Here is a 21,469-nt window from a genome sequence, read left to right on the forward strand (position 1 = left end):
AAGCACCAAAATGAACATCAGCAGTAGAATGGTCCATAAATTGTGGCATAGTTGCACAATTTAATATTCTTGATCAGAATGAACAATTACAAACAACAACATAGGTGAATCTCACAAACATAAAAGTTAAATGAAAGAAGCTAGACACAAAAGAGTACATACTGTATTATTCCAGTTATAGAAAAGTTAAAAACAGACTGAACTAATTTATCCTATTAGAAGGCAAGATACCAGGTAACCCTGGTGAAAGGACAGTGATTAGAATAAGCAAGAGCAGAATTTAGGGAGTTTGGAGATAATCAGTTTCTTGATATGGGTGCTAATTACACCAATGTGTTAAGCTGGTGAAAATTCAGCTAGCTAGCCCTTGTGTGTATTTTTCTGAACATGCATTACACTTTAAAAGTTTAAAATAAAAAAGGAAGAAACAGTTAAGTCTCCAGCCTATCATTTCCTTCTATTTCTAATTCCCTTGCTGTTTTATAAAGTTGCATTTCAATGTTAAAATACTTGTTCTGTTTTAACAAGCGGTGGGTGGTTGGTGTGATTTCTCTATAAATGATTTGTATAATGGTTTGGGAAACACATAAATGTTAGGGGTGTGTATAATATTTTTTCTCCTAGAGATTATATTATTAAATCATAGTACTTTTATTCAGCTTTATTTTATCTGTGTAGCACAGTGCCAGGAAGCACTCATAATTTCCATCTGCAGATTATAACACAATTGATTCCTGTGAAGATCACAGCTATTGAAAACATTAAAGTAAAGCAAGAATCAGGCATAGCTGCCATTGTTGATCCTGAAATATTATTTGAAATAATGAAGAAAGTCTGAGGATATCTGTTATTCTTTCTTATATTATCACTGTTTCCCATGAGTAGTCTATGTTTAGTAGACATAGAATAACTAGTGATCGGGTTTTCATAAAAATCTCCATTTTGGAACCCAAACACCAGCTTCCTCCATGTGAGCTCACAAGTGCTTAATCCAACCAGAGCTCTTCTCAATATTGCAGTTTCCTCTGTAAATTAAAGTGTTCTTGTACTTTTCTTTACACTAGCAGAGGCTAGATTAACATTGAGGGTAGACAAGTTATCCTAATAAGCAGCATTCTATTATTCAGAATATGGAGTATGTGGACTGTGCAAAGCCACAAAAAAAAATCCAAAAGAATATAAAAATTATGAAGTGATGAGTCAATGGGTAGACGTTTGTAAAAAGACAAAACAGCCAAGGGCATGCATCAAGCAGTAAATCGTTTGACTCTGAGGTCTCATAACAAACAGGCAGTGGGGAGATGACTCAATTGAGTGTCCCTTGATGTCAAAATACAGATAGTCCCCAACTGTACAATGGTTCAACTCATGATTATTTAATTTTTTTACTTCACCACAGTGTGAAAGCAATGTGCTCAGTAGTCAAGTACTCATGCAACCATTCGTTTCTAAGATAACCAACACTTTTTTATAAAATGGGCTTAGTGTTAGATGATTTTGCCCAACTGTAGGCTAGTGTAAGTGTTCTGAGGACATTTAAGGTAGGCTAGACTAAGCTGTAATGTTTGGTAGGTTAGGGGGATTAAATGCATTTTGACCTAGAATATTTTCAACTTAAGATGGGTTTATCAGGATATAGTCCCATTGTAAGTTGAGGAGCATTTGTATCAGGAAAGCAACAGTTTTTCTAACCCATAAAGTCAGAAAAAAAAAATACTATGTTTTCAAAGTTGCTATGCTTTATCTTCATTAGTATAGTATGAAAATTTCTTTTTCTTTTTTTTTTTTTTTTTTTTTTTTGATATGGAGTCTCCCTCTGTCGCCAGGTTGGAGTGCAGTGGTGTCGATCTCAGCTCACTGCGCCCTTCGCCTCCCTGGTTCAAGCGATTCTCCTGCCTCAGCCTCCAGAGTAGCTGGGATTACAGGCGCACGCCACCATACGAGCTAATTTTTTAATTTTTAGTAGAGACGAGGTTTCACCATGTTGGCCAGGATGGTCTCCATCTCTTGACCTCATGATCCACCCGCCTTGGCCTCCCAAACTGCTGGGATTACAAGTGTGAACCACCAATCCCGGATGAAAATTTCTATCTTTTAAAAAAATTATTATGGCATTATGTTTTGAGATTTCTCAGAACCACAGACCAACTTTTAAGATAAAATGAGACATTAAAATTTGTGTAAACAAATGGCCCTGAAATTATCCACTGAGGAGCGCTGTGGGCTCTTATTTGGTGTTTCAAGGGGGTTAGAAAAGGGAGAAGAGAGAAGCACTCAGGACCCTGCCAACCCCAGGACACCTTTAAGAAGTAGAAATCCACTTCTGTTTTCATAATGGGCTTCTACGTGGGCTTTATTTGAAGAAAGCATTCAACTATTTAAAAAGAAATAAAAAATTTAAAATAGGTAATTCAGGCAGGGCACAGTGGCTCACGCCTGTAATCCCAATATTTTGGGAGGCCAAGGCAAGTGGATAACCTGAGGTCCCAAGTTCGAGACCAGCCAGGCCAAAATGGTGAAACCCCATCTCTACTAAAAATACAAAAATCAGCCAGGTGTGGTGGCAGGCACCTGTAATCCCAGCTACTCGGGAGGCTGAGGCAGGAGAATCGCTTGAACCCAGGAGGTGGAGGTTGCGGTGAGCCGAGATCACGCCATTGTACTCCAGCCTGGGTAACAGAGTAAGACTCTGTCTCAAAAAATAAAATAAAATAAATAAAACAGATAATTCATCTGGTCCAAATATCCTCGAAGCTGATAAGTGTACAATTAAGGAAACTGAGGCCTCAGCAGGTTAAGTGATTTGCCTCAAATCCTAGAGCCACCCACGGACAGGACTAAAACTGGAATTTCCACTTTCTGATTCCAATTTGAATGGTTTCTCCAAATACGATGTGTCCATCAAAGAGCTCTTGCAGTTCCAAAACAAGGAATTGAAAATCTTGAGTTTGATGTTATTGAATGCTTATTTATCCAACTTATATAGATTTTTGTTTACCTTCAGTGTTGAAGTCTTTGATACAGAGACCATCTGCATTTTATTTTATTTTATATTTCTAAATTTTTTTCACTCTTCACAGAACTCAGTCTACCATCTGCATTTTAATAATGCGTGGCATGTTGCATGAAATAATATAGATAATAGACTCAAGGGTAAACTATTAAGGGCCCACCTCCTGTTTGCTTCAAAGTGCTATTTGCAAATGGAAAAATAAATTAGCTGCTAAAAACATTAAATTGGTTACAATCAAATCCTTCAACAGAGTAAAGCTGCCATGGGAACTGACTAGCTGATTTTAAAGCTAAAATAAGCCTTTTCAATACATACTTCAGATTTTTAAAAAAGAATATTAGGATGTCAGTTCAAAAACGCCTATGTAATTAGAAATCAGCTTTTTCTGTCATGCCAGCTTACTTTCTGAAAAGAATCTATTGTAATTAATTTCTTTATTTGCTTCGGAAACCAAAGGGTTAATTAAAGATAAGGACCTCTAATTTTAGCTGTTACTATAGCCAGACTTCCATTCAGTCTAAAAACAGCCATGTCTTTTACACCATTTTTAACCCTGCAAAGCTGAGACTCATGCCTATCCAAATTAAGGATAAGTTTAAATAGCCCATCCTCAGTCAAAACCATGGCAACCAGTACACAGTACACATCCTGCATCTTGCCCGGTAGTCCTTCAAATTCTTTAATCACAAGAGAGGAAATCTGTTTTGTTTGGATGTCACTTAAGGGCAGATTAATGTTACATGATGGTCAAACACTTGCCTTTATTTAGGAAAATAGAAACCTATTTGATGGTGTAAGCTTTACAATTAGGGAGAGACAAGAGTACTTTTTATTATTTATTTGTTTACTACCTTTTTTCAAAAAGATCTGTGGTACGTCCCAGAATCCCAAAAGGAGAGATGAAGAAAGTGGGAAGTATTGAGTTGTGGGCTTTCTGCAGTTATGACTGCAGAAATAACTAGGTTGGCAGTCAGGGTAAATAAGAAAAGTAAAATTGGAGTCTATACAGTGACGCTGCCCGAGCACCAGTCTTAAACTGGGCAACATGAAGGGATCTTTGATATTTCTGTCTTTTGTTTCAAGTTGAAAATAGCTTCATGATTTTTTTCTGATTATAAAGTTAATAGATGTTCAAGTAGACAATCCAGACACTTTAGAAGAGTATAAAGAAGAAGGCAAACATCAGCCTAAGTCACGCAAAGGCAACTGTTAAAATCTTGGTGACTATCATCCCAACAGCACTCTGTGCATGTTTTCTTTTTTTGTTTTTTTGAGTTTTTTTTGACACTGAGTTTCACTCTTGTCACCCAGGCTGGAGTGCAATGGTGCAATCTCAGCTCACTGCAACCTCCGCCTCCCAGGTTCAAGCGATTCTCCTGCCTTAGCCTCCTGAACAGCTGGGACTACAGGCACCCATCACCACGTCTGGCTAATTTTTGTATTTTTAGTAAAGACAGCGTTTCTCTGTGTTAGTCAGGCTGGTCACAAACTCCTGACCTCAGGTTATCCACCCACCTCAGCCTCCCAAAGTGTTGGGATTACAGGCATGAGCCACAGTGCCTGGCCACATGCATTTCTTAATAACTATATACGTGAAACTACTCTGCATGATGTTTTGTGACCTGCTTTTCCCATTCAATTCATTGTGAAGGTGTTTACATTCCAATCAATATAGATTTGTCATACACTCTACTGCATAAGTGTGTCATAATTTATTTAACTAATCTCCTGTTTAGAAATATGTAGGGTATTTCCAGCATTTTGTTATTATGAGTAATACTACAAACAAAATTCTTTTACGTGCATGTTATGTACAATTGTCCAACTATCTCCACAGGATAAATTTCTAGATATGAGATTGCTAAATAAAAAAAATATATATACTTAAATTTGGTGTCCATATCACCCAGATTGTACCCTAGAAGAGTTAAGCCAATCTATACATCCACCAGTAAGGTGTGAAGATAAAGCTTTCCTGCATCTTCACAGATATTGGTTATATCAGACTTTTCATCTTTTCCCATCTAATAGACAAGATGTCATTATATTTTGATAGTAGCAGCTATTTCCCATCAATTTATAACTCCTAAAATGAGGAGAAGTGTAATTAAATTCAATGAGATAGTTGACCTAGATGATTTTGAAGGGCTTTTCCAGTTTTAACATTCAGGAATTCTATAAAAATAGTCTTAATTCAGTTCTCTATCAAGCAAGACCCCAGAGAAAGAGAAGCTAACCTCAAACACCTAATGAATGTGAAAACAACCCTTTGACATAGTTGTTTTGATGCTCATTGTATACAGGAAAAATATGGGGATTAAATAAGAGTGGAATCAGATCAGATTGATTCAACTAGAATCTAAGCTGAGATTTTTTTCTCCCTATCCCCTGCTGAACCTCATTGGTGCTTCTGTCCTTCAGGAACATACAGGCAAGGTAGGAGTTGTAGGAAAAACCATATTCACATAAACATAATTCAAGTCTCGTCTTCTGATTTCTATGTTCAGGCTCTTGTCTTCCTCCACCCACTCCCACCCACTACCATCTTGTGTTACCACTTGAGCATTCAATATTGCATATTTAATAGGTGCTTGAGAAATGTTGTCCACGTTCCTCACTATCCACCTGTCTGACTGAGGGGAGGAGATTTTTCTTGTTGTGGACAAGGCAGTCCCTACTCCCTGCACCATGTAATAGCAGCCTGGCAGCTAGAAAGCTCTTAGCCTCAGGATTGAACATACCACTTAACTGATAGCCCCATCCTCAGCCAAGCCTCACCAGGCTCGGAGCTATGAGCCCAGAGAAACAGACTGAACTCCAGAGACAGCAAGACACTCAGTTCCAGGACACAAGTAAGACAGATTATACTTTTAAAGTTTTTCTTGGACTTTTCTGTAAAATCTGATTAAATCATTATTATTTTTTATCTTTGACATTTTCTCTTTTGCCCTTTGACATTCTTAGAGTGTCTTCAGACTTTATTGAGATTATTATCATCATTGTCATTACTATTCATCATTAACCATGGACGTGTTAGTCTGTTAAGGATATTACAACAAACTGTTATGGACTGGGTGGCTTATAAATAACACAAATTTATTTCTCACAGCTCTGGAGATCAAGGTGTTGGCTGGTAAGGGCTCACTTCCTGGTTAGTCTTCTACTAACTGTTGTTCCTTTGCTGTGTCTTCACATGGAGGAAGAGGTGAAGTATCTCTCTGAGACCTCTTTTGCAAAAGCATTCGCCTAATCACCTCCCAAAGGCCCCATTCCTAATGCCATGTCCCGGAGAGATACCTCTCAATAATTGTTTTTGTCCCCTCCAAAATTCATACATTAAATCCTAATGCCCAATGTGCTGGCATTAGGAATGAGACAGAAACATTTAGAAACATTTAGACCATAGTAATGAGCAATTCACATTTTCTGTAGTTCAATGTTACCTGAAAAAAAATCCTTTAAACTACTAGTACTCTAGTTAGTACATTCTGAGAGTTAGAGCTGACACATTATGTAACAGCTCAGGACCAAGAAGTTAGCGTTGAATGGTTATGTTCACTTGTAGTCCAAGAGGTCAAGATGTCATTGGTTGGTATGCATTCATGATGGTGTAGGACCTAGACTCTACATAACCACTCTTGTATATAAATCATTTCATGCTCATTTTATATTTCACATAGTACAAAATAGCTTTTTAATTTGGTTTGTGTAAATATATGACAAGCTGCAATTCAATGATTTCTGGAGACGAAATACCCTGAAAACAACTGGAAAGACATATGATTTACATTGTAAAATGCATGTAAACCTCACCTGGTAAATGACCACATTTCCATGCAATAATGAAGTGTTCTATGGGCTTTGATTAGGCTGGGAAAATCTTGATTTTGGTGAATGCCTATGGTTCTTCCAGGCTGTTGGATAGGGGCTATAACAAACTGCTATGGACTGGGTGGCTTATAAATAACACAAATTTATTTCTCACAGCTCTGGAGATCAAGGTGTTGGCTGGTAAGGGCTCACTTACCAATCAAGGTAGGCCTTGATTGTGGCCTACCTCACCATAAGGTTAGCCCCTGTGTTAAAGAGAATGGCCATGGTGAGGACATTGAGCTACAGTGACAGCCCATTCCCAGGAAGAAAAGCAGCCCTATTACATTTGCTGCAATAAACTCATGCTTTCTAATTTGCTGTCTTTCTTTTTTCCAAACAAATGTGTTATTACTCAACAACAAAGGGTCTGACAAGATCCCACAGAGCTTATACTACAAAGCTACATAAAAGCAGGAAATGATGAATGTTAAGTGCATTCTGACTTGATTCAGTTTAAAGAGATCACTTCCAAGAAACACTTGGGATCGGTACTTGTGGTGTAAGAGATGTGTCCTGACAGCTGGGGTTTATTGGAACAAGTGGAGCTTTGTTCTCTTTTATGTCCATTTATTCCAATGCATTTGTCATCAGAAACTGCTCATGCAGAGCGCAAAGCAGAAGATTACACAATGGAGCACCAGCAAAGAGGTGAGAGAGTCTCCCCAACTAATGCTGAGGAGGAGGGATTCGCTGTCAGTTCTATTTTTAGTGGTTGCTGCTGTGATGATTTCTAGGGTGCCTAGTCCAGCCTGTCCCTACAAATGAATCCACATCTGGGCATTTCTATAGTTTGGTTTTGTTTGTTCCCTCCAAATCTCAAGTTGAAATTTGATACCCAATGTTAGAGTTGGGGGCCTAATGAGAGGTGTTTGAGTCATGGGGGCAGATGCCTCATAAGTGGCTTGGTACAGTCTTCATGGTAATGAGTGAGTTCTTACTCTATTAGTTCCTGGAAGAGCTGGTTGTTAGTGGCACCTTCCCACTCTTTCTCTCTCTTGTTTTCTCTCTTGTCATCTGATCTCTGCACACATCAGCCCTCCTTCACTTTCCATCATGAGTAGAAGCAGCCGGGCCCCTCACCAGAAGCAGAAGCGGGTGCCATGCTTCTTGTACAGCCTGCAGAACAGTGGCCAAATAATCATCTTTTCTTTATAAATTGCCAGCCTCAGGCATTCCTTTATAGCAACACAAATGAACTAAGACAGTCATTAATATCCATGTATACAACCAATCCCATAACCTCTTCTTCCTTTGCACATAGCTAGACTCTATTTGTCAGCCTCTCTTGAGGTTATAGCTAATGGAATATGAGCAGAAATGATGTGGGCCACCTCCAGACCTTGCCCATAAAAACCTCCATGGTTAATTCTCCTTGCTGTCTCTTCCCCCATCTGCCAGCTGGATGTCCATGCCCAGGTAACCATGAAGTTGTGTTTGAAGGATGGTGGAGCCTCCATAAGCCAGATCCTAGAATGATTACAAGGAACTCAACTTATCCACCCCTCTACCCCTGTCTATTGGAATTTACATAAAGAAAATATAATTGTCTATAATATAAGATCCCTGAAATGTGGGCAGGGAAGTAGGGGAGGTCTGTTACAGCAGTTGGCCTACCCTGACTCATACAGCATTCAAGTGCCCATAGAAAGAGCAGGTGATGTTCTCTGAATGCACCTACTTTTGCAGCATTTCTGACTATCTTTTTTTAATGTTCCCCTCTACTTGATTCCAACAATGATACTGAGCTGGGGAATGATGGGGGAGAAGCATGTTGGGTTGTTACATACTAGCATGTTGATATGACTTTGTAAAAGAAAACGTGAGGATGGCAAAGAACACACATTCCTGAGGACAGAAATGCTATCCCAACCAACAAATCCTTGTTGGGCACGTTCCCTAAAACAGTCATTCTGCTAGGTGCTGGGAATACAAAGGTATGAACCTTCATCTCCACCTTAGAATGAAAACAAAAACAAACAAACAAAAAGATACTGTCCTATTCCTCAAACTTATAAACTATTTGGGGAAACACAACTTAAAAGATAGTTGACTAATCAAAGAGGACAACCTTTACAGTCAGACAGAATTAGGTTGCAATATCAAATATGGTATTAGCAAATAGATGGAAAATTATTTCATCACATTGTACCTCAGTTTCCTCATCTTTAAACTCATATAATACCTGATGTATTAGTCTGTTCTCACGCTGCTATTAAAGACATACCTGAGACTGGGTAATTTATAAAGGAAAGAGGTTTAATTGACTCACAGTTTCACATGGCTGGGGAGACCTCACAATCATGACTGAAGGTGAATAAGGAGCAAAATCAAGCCTTACATGACAGCAGGCAAAAGTCCTTGTGCAAGGGAATTTCCCATTAGATCTTGTGAGATTTATTCACTACCATGAGAACAATGTGGGGGAAACCACCCCCATGATTTAATTATCTCCACCTGGCCCCTCCCTTGACATATTACAATTCAAGGTGAGATCTGGGTGAGGACAAATCCAAACTATATCACTCTGCCCCCGGCCCCTCCCAAATCTCATGTCCTCACATTTCAAAACCAATCATGCCCTCCCAATAGTCCTCCAAAGTCTTAACTCATTTCAGCATCGACTCAAAAGTCCACAGTCCAAAGTTTCATCTGAGACAAAGCAAGTCCTTCTGCCTATGCGCCTGTAAAATCGAAAGCAAGTTAGTTACTTCCTAGATGCAAGGCGGGTAGAGGCATTGGGTAAATACACCCATTCCAAATGGGAGAAATTGGCCAAAATGAAGGGGCTACAGGCCCCGTGCAAGTTCAAAATCCAGCCGGGCAGTCAAACTTTAAGCTCCAAAATGCACTCTTTTGACTCCATGTCTCACATGAAGGTCACCCTGATGCAAGGGATGGATTCCCATGGTCTTAGGCACCTAATAAACAGGGTTAAGCTTTTTAACATTTTATTTTGAAATAATTTTAAGCTTAAAGAAGAGCTGCAAGAGTTCCCATCTACCCTTCCTTCACCCATCTTCCCCTAATGTTAACAATTTACATAGTTTGTTCTTATTTTACAGAATTGTTTTGACTACTCTGGTTTCTTTACCTTGCCAAATAAATTTCAGAATCAACTTGTTGATTTCTTCAAAGAAGCATACAGTTGACTCTTGTTTTTTACCCAGTCTGACAATGTTTTTCAATTAGTGTTTATATCATTAATGTGTAAAATGCATTAAAATTACTTTCTTACTAGCTGTTTTCTATTTGTTTCATCATTTCTTTGTCTCATTTTTTCTCCTTTTTTGCTGCCTATTCTCAGAATCATTGAATATATCTTAGGATTCCATTTGATTACCTCTACAGACAATATATATAAGAATTTTTAAAGAATATTTAGTGGTTACCCTAGGTTTACAACACATGTGTTTAATCAGTCTGCCTACAAATATATTACACCACTTTATTTGTAGTATAAGGAACCTGTAACAGTATATCCTCAGTGCTTTTTAACTGTGCTCCACATGAAAATCAGGAGAGGATATCTGGAAAAAAAATGCCAACGCTCAAGCCCAACCCAAAATGAATTCAATAAGAATTTCTGGGGGTGGGAGAAACCCAGGTGTACCTTTTAAAAAGCTCCCCAGGAAATTCTTTTTATTTATTTATTTATTTATTTATTTATTTTTTGAGACAGGGTCTTACTTTGTCACCCAAGCTGAAGTGTAATGGCATAATCACGGCTCACTGCAGCCTCAACCTCCCAGGCTCTAGTGATCCTCCTGACTCAGCCTCCCAAGTAGAAGTAGCCAGGACCATAGGCACACAACACCACATCTAGCTAATTTTTTTTTAGTAGAAACAGGGTCTCACTATGTTGCCCAGTCTGGTCTCAAACTCCTGGGCTCAAGTGATCCTCCCACCTCGGCCTCCCAAAGTGTTGGGATTACAGCCATGAGCCACCACTCTGGCCTTCCAGGAGATTTTTTTTTTTTTTTTTTTTTTTTTTTTGAGACAGAGTTTTGCTCTTGGGGCCCAGGATGGAATGCAATGGTGCAATCTAGACTCACTGCAACCTCCGCCTCCCAGGTTCAAGCAATTCTTCTGCCTCAGCCTCCCAACTACCTGGGATGACAGGCATGTACCACCATACCCAGCTAATTTTTGTGTTTCTAGTAGAGATGGGATTTCACCTTGTTGGCCAGGGTGGTCTCGAACTCCAGACCTCAGGTGATCCACCTGCCTTAGCCTCCCAAAGTGTTGGGATTACAGGTGTGAGCCACTGCACCCGACCCTAGGAGATTCTTTTTTTTTTTTTTTTTTTGGAGGGTGTGTGGGGGAGATGGAGTCTCACTGTGTTGCCTAGGTTGGAGTGCAGTGACGCGATCTCCACTCACTGCAACCTTTACCTCCTGGATTCAAACAGTTTTTCTGCCTCAGCCTCCCAAGTAGCTGGGATTACAGGTGCTCACCACCACATCTGGCTAATTTTTGTATTTTTAGTAGAGACGGGTTTTCACCGTGTTAGCCAGGCTGGTCTCAAACTCCTGACCTCAGGTGATCCGCCTGCCTCAGCCTCCCAAAGTGCTGGGATTACAGGCCTGACCATGCCCAACCGGCAGAGATTCTTAACAAGCAATGAGTTTTGGCCACAAGCCCCTTTAGGTCATGGGTTATCACTTGGTGTTATATGCAGTGTGCAGCCTGGGAGTGTGTTTAATTATGCCTGTTATTGAAAAGGCAAAGTACCTGGGCAGTGAATACACCTGGTAACAATACTAGTGACTTAGCACTTATTGTCCTGATATAATTATCTCAACTCCCTACCCACTTCAGTCTTTTATAATGTCTGCTTTAGACTGTAACCACTAGAAGACACCAAGGAGTTTGCAAAAAACAAACAAACAATAACATCCCGTTTAATGAAAGCGCATACAGAAGAAGCTACTTATAGGTTCAGTACAAGATGTCCCATTCCAATCAGTGAAGGAGGTACTGGACAGAATAACTTGGTTCCTCACCCTGAAACGTTTCACTTTTTATAAATGATAGTGTTAATAATTTGAGTGTTTGAACATGATTTAAGGCCATGAATAATTTTTCTAAGAGCAAAATATCAGTGAAATCACTAACACTAAATCTGCCATCTTTCATAGAGCAGCTTGTGATAGCACAGGTCCTAAAATAACTCCAAAGTTTTAGAGATTTGGCCTTTGTCAGAACAGTAGCTGAAAAAGCTGTCTTAAAAATACCAAGTTTTTCATAGAAATAAAGGACTGGAAGCAATATTTATTGCAATTTAACTCTTTTGTTTTAAAGGTTAGGAAACTGAGACTCAGAGATGTATCTATTCAAACTCATACAACCACTTAACACCATACCAGCCAAGAATTTTGATCTTATAATTCTTTACTCTGTAATGTGTCCATGCAATTGCCAAACCTTTAGTATTGTTAGAACAATTATTCTGGATAATCTCAAGAGCGGAGAATATAATGGGGAAAAGGCAACCGCTAATAAAATCTGATATGGGTTTGGCTCATTTCAAGTCAGTCTTCCAATTGCTCCAAACTATAAAAATATCCACATATAAGAGTAGAAATACTGTCACATTTTCAGTCCCATCCAAGCAGGCAGTCTGTAATGTACGTTCTGCATTAACAACTATTCCAAGTTGTCAATAAAGGTAATTTCTAGGAGATTCCATTTTCATAGTCTAGTTTGAAGGCTACAAAAAGCCTGACTGTGATTGAATAGGATTATGCCTAACTGTAAGTAATAGAACATTTAGTTCCCTCTTCTGAAAGTCTGAAGATAGTAGCCCTTCTAGGTTGGTATGAACTTCCATAGTATCAGGGACTCAGGTTCTGATGTAGTTTGGTTCTGTGCCCCCATCCAAATCTCATCTCGACCTGTAATCCCCATGTATTGAGGGACGGACCTGTAATCCCTATATGTGGAGGGAGGGAGGTGATTGGATTATGGGGGCCCCCATGTTGTTCTCATGATAGTGATTTAGTTCTCATGAGATCTGATGGTTTTATAAGGGGCTCTTCCCCTTTGCTCTTACTTCCCTCTCTCCCCTGCTGCCACGTGAGACATACCTGCTTCCCCTTCCGCCATGATTGCAAGTTTCCCGAGGCCTCCCCAGCCATGTGGAATTGTGAGTCAAAATTAAACCTCTTTTTTGTTTTAATAAATTACCCGGTCTCAGGTATTTCTTTATAGCAGTGTGAAAACCAAGGGAGACAGGTCCCAAGAGAACCATTCTTTTGTAGGTGCCAACAAAAGGGGAAATGCGATTCCACTCCCTGGTTTAATATGTCTATGTTAGTCAGTGGATCTGCTCATCTGCCCCTGTGATCCAGGTGGAGGGGAATGAATTAAGAAGACAAGGCATGATGGAGGATGGTAAGATTCTTTGCATCCCTCCCATAGTTCCAGATCCCAAGAAGTACAGAAAAAGATCCCACAGGTACTTGTAAGTCTATGCGTCTGGGGCCTACAGTCTAGCTGGGGATTGCTGCAGCAGGGGTCAAGGAAGCAAGTACACTGAAGCAGTGGGGGAAAATGCAGACAGAGGGTCTTCATTGGAAGTCAAATCTCACAACATATTACCAACATCTGGGGAAGCTGCTTGGGGAGGCTGTCATCAGAGGGGAACGCTGGAGCCACCACTTGTCTACATTGAACCCTCAGACAGCAACAGTGTCAACCACCCATGAGAGCTACGTAAAGACAAGTCAAATAAGGAGCTGAGTCTTTCTTGTTCCTTTTCCTTCTCCAGCCCAGCATCAGAGAAGCAGGTGCATGGAGGTAGGAGGAAGCAGGTATCTGAAAGCAGATCATGCTCCTTCAAATGCCAGCCCTGGAGCCCACTGGTCTAGCCAGTGCTAGGAGGAGTCGGGGAGAAGCTTTGGATCTGAAAAAAATTAAAGTTTAAATAAACAGAGCTGTGTCTTTAAAACTGAAAGTGACTTTTAATTACTGAAAATGACAAAAAGCTAAAGCATCAGGCTGAAGTGTTATAAAGAGCCCCTATAACCCAATGAGGAGGGGACTTTGTTACAGCAGAGCTGAAAATAGTGGTTGGGATAAATAAGCGTTCTGTGTTTTTACCTGCAAATGAATTGAGACTCCTCCCTCAATGAACCATACTTGTCCTTTAGTGAAAATCACACCAGTGAAGCAGCCTGTGCCAATTTGAATGGATCCTTGTCTACTCCCTCCTTCCTCCGTTTGGAAACAGGGATACCACTATACTAAGCAAGAGATTCCCAAAGCTAAGACTTCTAAGTACCACCTACATGGCTTTTGCCATATTGTTATACCCCCTGTACTATTATTACTTTATAGTTTTCCCTTGAATTTACTCACTTTAAAACTTAACCATATTTTTAAAAGAAACTGGCTCAATTATAATTGGAAGAACAGTACAGCAGTCCCTTCTTAACCATGAAAAATACATTCCAAGATCCCCAGTGGATGCCTGGAACGATGGATAGTACCAAACCCTAAACACACACTGTCTCTTCCCATACATACCTACCTATGATGAAGCTTAATTTATAAATTAGACACAGGACTAGATTAACAACAATAACTAATAATAAAATAGGACAACCCTGACAAAATACAGTAACAAAAGTTATATGAATTTAGGTTCTCTCTCTCTCTCTGTAAACATCTCATTGTACTGTACTCACCCTTCTTATGATGATGTGAGTTGATCATTGAGAGGGCTACTAAGTGACTCATTAGTGGGAAGTGGAGACAGCGTGGAGACACTGGACAAAGGGAGGATTCATATCCCACATGGGACAAAGCAGGACAGTGCAAGGTTTCATCATGCTCTTCAGAACAGCACACAATTTATAACTTAGAACGTGTTTATTTCCGGAATTTTCCACTTAATATTGCTAGAGCATGGTTGACCATGGGTAACTGAAATCTTGAAAATGAAGCCCAATTACTACTGTAGAAATTGCCATAAATAAGCACAACAAAGATGATACTCTCAAATCTTATCTAAATACTGTGCCCTGAGCCCAAGCTTTGATCTTTGTTAGAAAGGGAGATTAGCAAGGGTGAGAGGTGCTAAAGACATACTAGTAACAAACAGACTTTATCCTTGATGTAATTAGGGTTGAAAGAATTGCGAAGTGAATGACTTTCTTATGGGGTAATTCGAAGTTTTTTAACACTGTGACTGAGCAATAATGTATGAAATACCAAAACCTCACCTGAGAGGAAGCATGTTCTGCTATATAATGATGCCAGCAATACATACCTGCCTCCAGCATCTTGCTAAGCAGCTTTTATAACTACCGGGGAACTTACACTGAAAGGTGATGTGCTAAAAGATAAATCTTAGAATCTGAGGGCATGAAGTGCTATGGGTACATATTAAATGCTCTGACAGGTAGGACTCTTAGATTGCAAGCAACAGAAAAGAATTTGTTGGCTTATGATATGGTCTGGCTCTGTGTCCCCACTCAAATCTCATCTTGAATTGTAATCCAAATTGTAATCCCCACGTGTTGGGGAAGGGACCTCGTGAGAGGTGACTGACTTGACCAGGGGAGTTCTTTTGTGCTGTTCTCATGATAATGAGTGAGTTCTCATAGATCTGATGGTTTCGTAATGGACTTTCCCCCCTTTACTCTGCATTTCTCTAATTCTTCTCCTTCCTGCCTCCATGTGAAGAAGGACGTGTTTTCTTCCCCCTCATCTGTGATTGTAAGTTTCCTGAGGCCTCCACAGCCATGCTGAACTGTGAGTCAATTAAACCTCTTCCCTTTATAAATTATCCAGTATCAGGTATGTCTTTATTAGCAGCATGAGAACAAACTAATACAGCTTGTATAACTGGTAGGGCCAGATGCATAGCTCGCTTCAAGCAGAGTTGTATTTGGGTGATAAAATAGTGTCTTCAGGATGTATTCTATAGTCTCTTTGTCTCTCTCTTCCAGCTTAGCAGACGCAGCAGAAAAAGTACTACAATCTCTAGCAGCTATGTCCCAGGGAGGTTGCCGATAGGATGGTGTGCTGACTGGGGCCCCACACCCACCTGGAATCAATACCTGAAGCCAGCTGGCTGAGAGTACTCTCCTGGATCCCATTCCCATTTCCTGTGATAATAGAGGGCTAGAAAAGAAGAGGCTGGGAAGGAGGGAAGATCAAGGCCTGGGATGAATTTCCCACAGGAAGAAAAGGGAAAAGGTGCTAGGCAGTCAAAAACCAGTGTTCACAACAAACGCCCTCCCTGTGCCAGGCATAGCCAATATGAAAAGATCCTAAAAGGTCACTTAATGAGATTTTAAAATACAAAGAGTAAATGCGTGTTGAATGGCCCCTGTTGCCTAGGCAGCAGACACTGCTGATGCTCAGCCCCCATCTCCTCAACCCTCGCCACTTTCTTGAACGCCAATGCCAACTTCAACAGCCAGTGCATGCACCTTACTGCTTAGAGCTTTCTCTGAACGTGGCAGCTTCCTTTTATGCCAATAGGGAAGGTCAGAAGACCAGGAAATTAGCCACCTAAGGCCCTTACAGTCCTTAGACAAGTACAGTTGGTAGATGGTGGATCAATGCCCTAGCTTCCCCACCCCTGGGGTAGGATAAGTGCTGAGTTCTGTACTGTTTCCCAGCTCCCTCCTGGTGGAATTGAGTTCCACTTACCCACAGTGGTAACTTGCTTGATAACATTCCTTTTTTGGCTTCCTTCCTTTCTCTTTCTCACTTCCATGTCCCCCTTCTAGTGTTTATTTGGACCATCTCCTAAATAAACTAGTTGTACTTGAATTCTTGTTCCAGAGGAACCCAAACTATGACAGTCAAACGTTGTGGTAAGCTATTTAAATGTATTACCTCCTGTCATTCTCTTAACAATCACATGAATAGTACACTATTATTATGCTATTTTGCAGATAAAGAAATGAGGCCCTTAGTAAAGGCCACACTGCTGGGGAAAAGCACAGCTAGAATTCAAAGCAGGTTGAATCCAACACACACTTAACAATGGCTGCTGTGTTTCCTGACACTTTACAATATCCCTATAGACCCCCAGCTTCCAGTGATGCTATTCAAAGCAGGTAAATCCCAGAGCATCACTGAAGGGGATGTAAATGAACTGGAGAAAGTACTGTTGTTCTGTAGAATCTGTGGGGGAAACGTGACCCAAGTAGCCTTGCACATAGTAGGTGCCCATTAATATTTATTGAAATAACATGTGGCAGTATTTACTTTACAAAACATCATTAGTGTTATTCTTTATGCTATCCTTGAAAAGGGAAGGCTTTCTGAGGGATAATTCTCCAGTGAAATGTTTCTAAATCAATACAAATCACAGCCTCCCCGGATTACGATAAAGTAATCATCTCCAGAGTAGAAGAAAATTAGACTCAACTGTGTTCAGAATAATACATGTTGCTCTTTTACAAAAAAAAATGTATAACTTCAAAATATACATATTCTTACTTAACTAGGAGAGCTTAGGTACAGGTTTGCCTAAGACCAAAGACTGAAGCAAATTCTCATTGATCTTTTCCATTTTATACGTCCATAATTGCATATGAAAATCATTTTTCTATTATTTTAGGTAGCACATGCATAAGAGAGTGAACCTGCCTAAGGACAAGTCACTGAAACAATTGTCTTGCTGCCTATTTCCTGATTTAGTGGAATGAGCACTAAATTAAGAGTCATAAAGCCCAATTGTGTGGGCTAATTACTTATCTTTTCTGGGTTCCATAGCTTTTTCTGCAAAATTAGAACTTTTGTTTAGCAATCACCAGCATCCTCCTAGCCCCCAAATTTTCTGACAAACAAGGGAAAATGTTTGCTTACTTCCAGCCTTGTGTACAAACTGAATTAAAGAGTGTCGGAACATCACTTCTACCTTATTCAGATATTGTACAGAAACATTCACTCTGCATGTTATAAATAACACAGAGGCAGTCTTTCTGTACCCAGGTCAGCACCAAAATTTCTATCTAGACTGTGCTTTCACTGTGGGAAATATTAATACTCCTGTGTTAATTGTGACCTCAATGTTATCGTAATCTCAGGTTGCCTATAGGTATAAACTTCAGTGAATACTTAATGTTACATAACGATAGGCTGTTTTTGTAACACATTTTTACACTTTTGGATAATTTAGATTTTGTTTAAAAATATAATGAACACTAAGCAACTGTTTGCAGATAAGGAAATGGAAGACTTCAAAGAGGATAAGAGAAATCTCACATTTAATTCAATTAAGTCAGAGACTGAACATGTCTAAAGATGTCAAGAACTACCCTCCTACCTCCATTTTCTAAGATTACTTACTGAAATATTCTAAAGAAATAATTAATGTAGTCTAAATTAAATCTGTTTCTAATAGTGTTCTTCAAATACTTCAAACTACTAGGTAGAACCAAGTGATATTGTCTATTTGACCATTTTTTATGTATAAAATAGCAGTTTCATCTCATTCAATCCAGTAATTTAAAGTGTTTCTGTATATTGCAGGCAGACATCTAACAAGACAAAGAACTAAAGTGTGACTGGAGTGGAGGCTGAAATCTCTTAGAAAGACTAGGCAAAGTATCAATAAAGAATGGTTTTCATTGGTAGCTTACATAAATCATGGCTTTTAAAAATTCATTTGTGCATGGCAGTTTGTGAATAGTAGATGCACTTATAAGAGCTTTTCAAAAATTCATTAACTGTTAAAACTTCAGATTCAATTTTTTTAAGTGGAAAAGATATTATCAGGATAGATGAACAGATTGGTTACGCTTTTTGTTTCGCTTTGTTTTTCATGGTGAAGCCACTTGTAAACAGAGAATGCGTTTGGTGGAGATTATCAAAGCTTTAGGGTGAGCATCCTCCCAAATGTACTGTTGTGGAGATTGATTGACAGTGGAAGAATAGATGGAATGCTCTTCTTAAGCTATGGGGACAGGTTACCTAGTAACCACCAAATGATTAAGTTCTGTTCACGGAGACTTGTTCTCTTAATTGGACGAAAAGATTTAAAGAGCGCAGCTGGGGAGAAATGGAAAGATGGAGGACCATGGCCATTATTAGTGGACCTGACATCTGTAGTCCCAGCAGCCTTAGCCAAATGGTCACAATATGAGTGAATCTTCTGTTAGTACAAAGAAGTCAGTGAAGGTACCTACAGAGTCACTGTTTTGTGCACTTTTCAACTGTAGGAAAAATGAAAATAGAGTGTGGAATTACACATATTAAAAAGTGCAGTGAAAAATGTGTGGTGTTATAGTTATGAGAGTGATCATTTTCTGTGGACAAGATTATATTTGTGTTCAGATATCAGAGTTCTATTCTATAAGAGAACTCAAAATAAGCACTTGAGGTCAGTATATCCTATCACAACTCTCTTTGGTCTAATACCATCAGGCACATACTGCTTTATAGAGAATTGTGGTCACTTCTGCTCTCTCCTGCTTTTAACAATAAAATTAAGAAAAATCAAGGTATACATTGGTAATAATGACATTTTTCATTCATTAAGGACTAAGAAAAATCAAGGTATAGTTTGGTGATAATGACATTTTTTATTCATTAAGGATTTTTAGACGATAGAGTGCTTTTTGCCTATGCTCAAAAAAGAACTCAGTATTTATATATTAGAAACAAAAAAGTATCTGAGATAAGCCTCAATCAATTTAGAGATTTATTTTTCCAAGGTTAAGGATCATGACCTATGACACACCCCCAGAGGACCCTAAGGACATGTGCCCAAGGTGGTTGGGTTATAGCTTGATTTCATGCATTTTAGGGAGACGGAAGTTACAGGTAAGACATAAATCAATACATGTAAGGTATATATTGGTGTAGCCGGGAAAGGTGGGACATGTTGAAGGTGGGGGGTAGGCTTCTATGTCATACGTGGATTTAAAATTTTCCTGATTGGCAATTGGTTGAAAGGGGTAAGCTCTGCCTGAAGAGTTGAAATCAGCTTGAGTGAAGCTAACTGGAGAGGGGTGGGTTGTGGAAACCAAAGTTTTTGTCATGTAGGTGAAGCCTCCAAGTAGGAGAATTGAGACACAATAGATGTGAATGTCTCCTGTGGAACTTTAAAGGTCATCAGACTATTCAGAAAGACCTAATAAAGGAAGGAGATTCTCTACAGAATGCAAATTTCCCCCACAAGAGACAGCTTTGCAGGACCATTTCAAAATATATCAAATAAGTATATTTGGGGGTAAATTACTTTCATTTCTTCAGGGCCTACTATCTGTCACGTGATGTTATACTAGAGTCTGTTTGGAAATTGCTGGCTTATTGCTATAGAGCCTGTTCTGTCAGTCTTAGAATTTCTATTTTCATATTAATGCTGGTCAGTTGTGCCTGAACTTCAAAGGGAAGAGGGTTTAATGAGATTTGTCCTACCTTCCCCTTCTCGTGATGGCCTGAACCGGTTTTTCAGATTCCTTTGGGTCCCCTTGGCTAAGAGGAGGATCCATTCAGTCAGTTGGGGGGGCTTAGAATATTATTTTGGTTTACCATATATATATGTATGCACACATATATATGTACACATATATTATTTAATTGGAGAAGCTCTATCTTGGAGTGGAGCTTTTTTGTTTGTTTGTTTTTTAATTTTTAATTTTTGTGGGTACATAATAGGTACATGTATTTATGAGTTACATGAGATATTTTGATACAGGCAAGTAATTGGTAATAATCACATAAGAGTAAATGGGATATACATCTGCTCAAGCACAATCCAATTATGCTCTTTTCATTGTAAACCAAAAAGTATCTGAGGCAGGTCTCAATCAATTTAGAAAGTTTATTTTGCCAAGGTTAAGGACATGGGCCTCGGAAGCTGCACCTGGGAAACAGATCTGTGCTTCTCTCCAAAGATTATTTTGAGGGTTTCGATATTCTAAAGGGGAAAGAGGAAGAAATTTTTAAAAAATGTAGATAGATAAGAGACAAGTGGTTGCATTCTTTTGAATCTTTGATCAGCCTTTCATCAATTACAAAGTGTACATGTGAGAGGGGATAGAAGAATAACCCCTTATGCCTTCTCTAGCTCAGCGATCTGCATTTTTACACCAGAGGAAGCAATCAGATATTCATGTGTCTCAGAGGAGCAGAGAGATGACTTAGAATTCTGTCCTTTGTCCTGTACCAGTGAAGATAAGCTATTACTTACGTTGTTGGGATAAAATTCAACAGAGCTACTTTAGGATAAAGATCTTGGGCCCCACAAGGAATTTCCCAGTGGGCAAACTGTGAGGCAGGTGTGTTGCTTTTTTATCTTTGTAGCTGTCTTATTTAGGAATAAATTGGGAGGCAGGTTTGCCTGATGCAGTTCCTAGCTTGAGTCTTCCCTTTGGCTTAGTGATTTTGGGGTCCTGAGATTTATTTTCCTTTCACATAGTTATTTTAAAATTTACCATTAAATTATTTTTTACTATAGTCACCCTTTCGTGCTAGCAAATATGAGGCCTTATTTATTCTAACTATTTTTTGTACTCATTAACCATCCCCATTTCCCCCTTCAACCCTGTTACCCTTCCCAGTCTCTGGTAACCATCGTTATACTCTCTGTCTCCATGAGTTCAATTGTTTTGA

General features: G+C 39.3%; 1 protein-coding gene across 1 annotated transcript in view; it reads right to left on the reverse strand.

Annotated features, from left to right (window-relative positions):
- Positions 1-14,619, reverse strand: part of KCNK10 (potassium two pore domain channel subfamily K member 10) — a 183,502-nt gene extending 168,883 nt beyond the window's left edge. Inside the window, exon 1 of the mRNA XM_045396842.3 lies at positions 14,575-14,619. The gene's annotated coding sequence lies outside the window, so the exon portion shown is untranslated. The remainder of the gene's footprint in view (positions 1-14,574) is intronic.
- Positions 14,620-21,469: the final 6,850 nt, after the last annotated feature.

The sequence above is a fragment of the Macaca fascicularis genome, chromosome 7 (genome assembly GCF_037993035.2).
Source record: "Macaca fascicularis isolate 582-1 chromosome 7, T2T-MFA8v1.1".
NCBI lineage: Eukaryota > Metazoa > Chordata > Mammalia > Primates > Cercopithecidae > Macaca > Macaca fascicularis.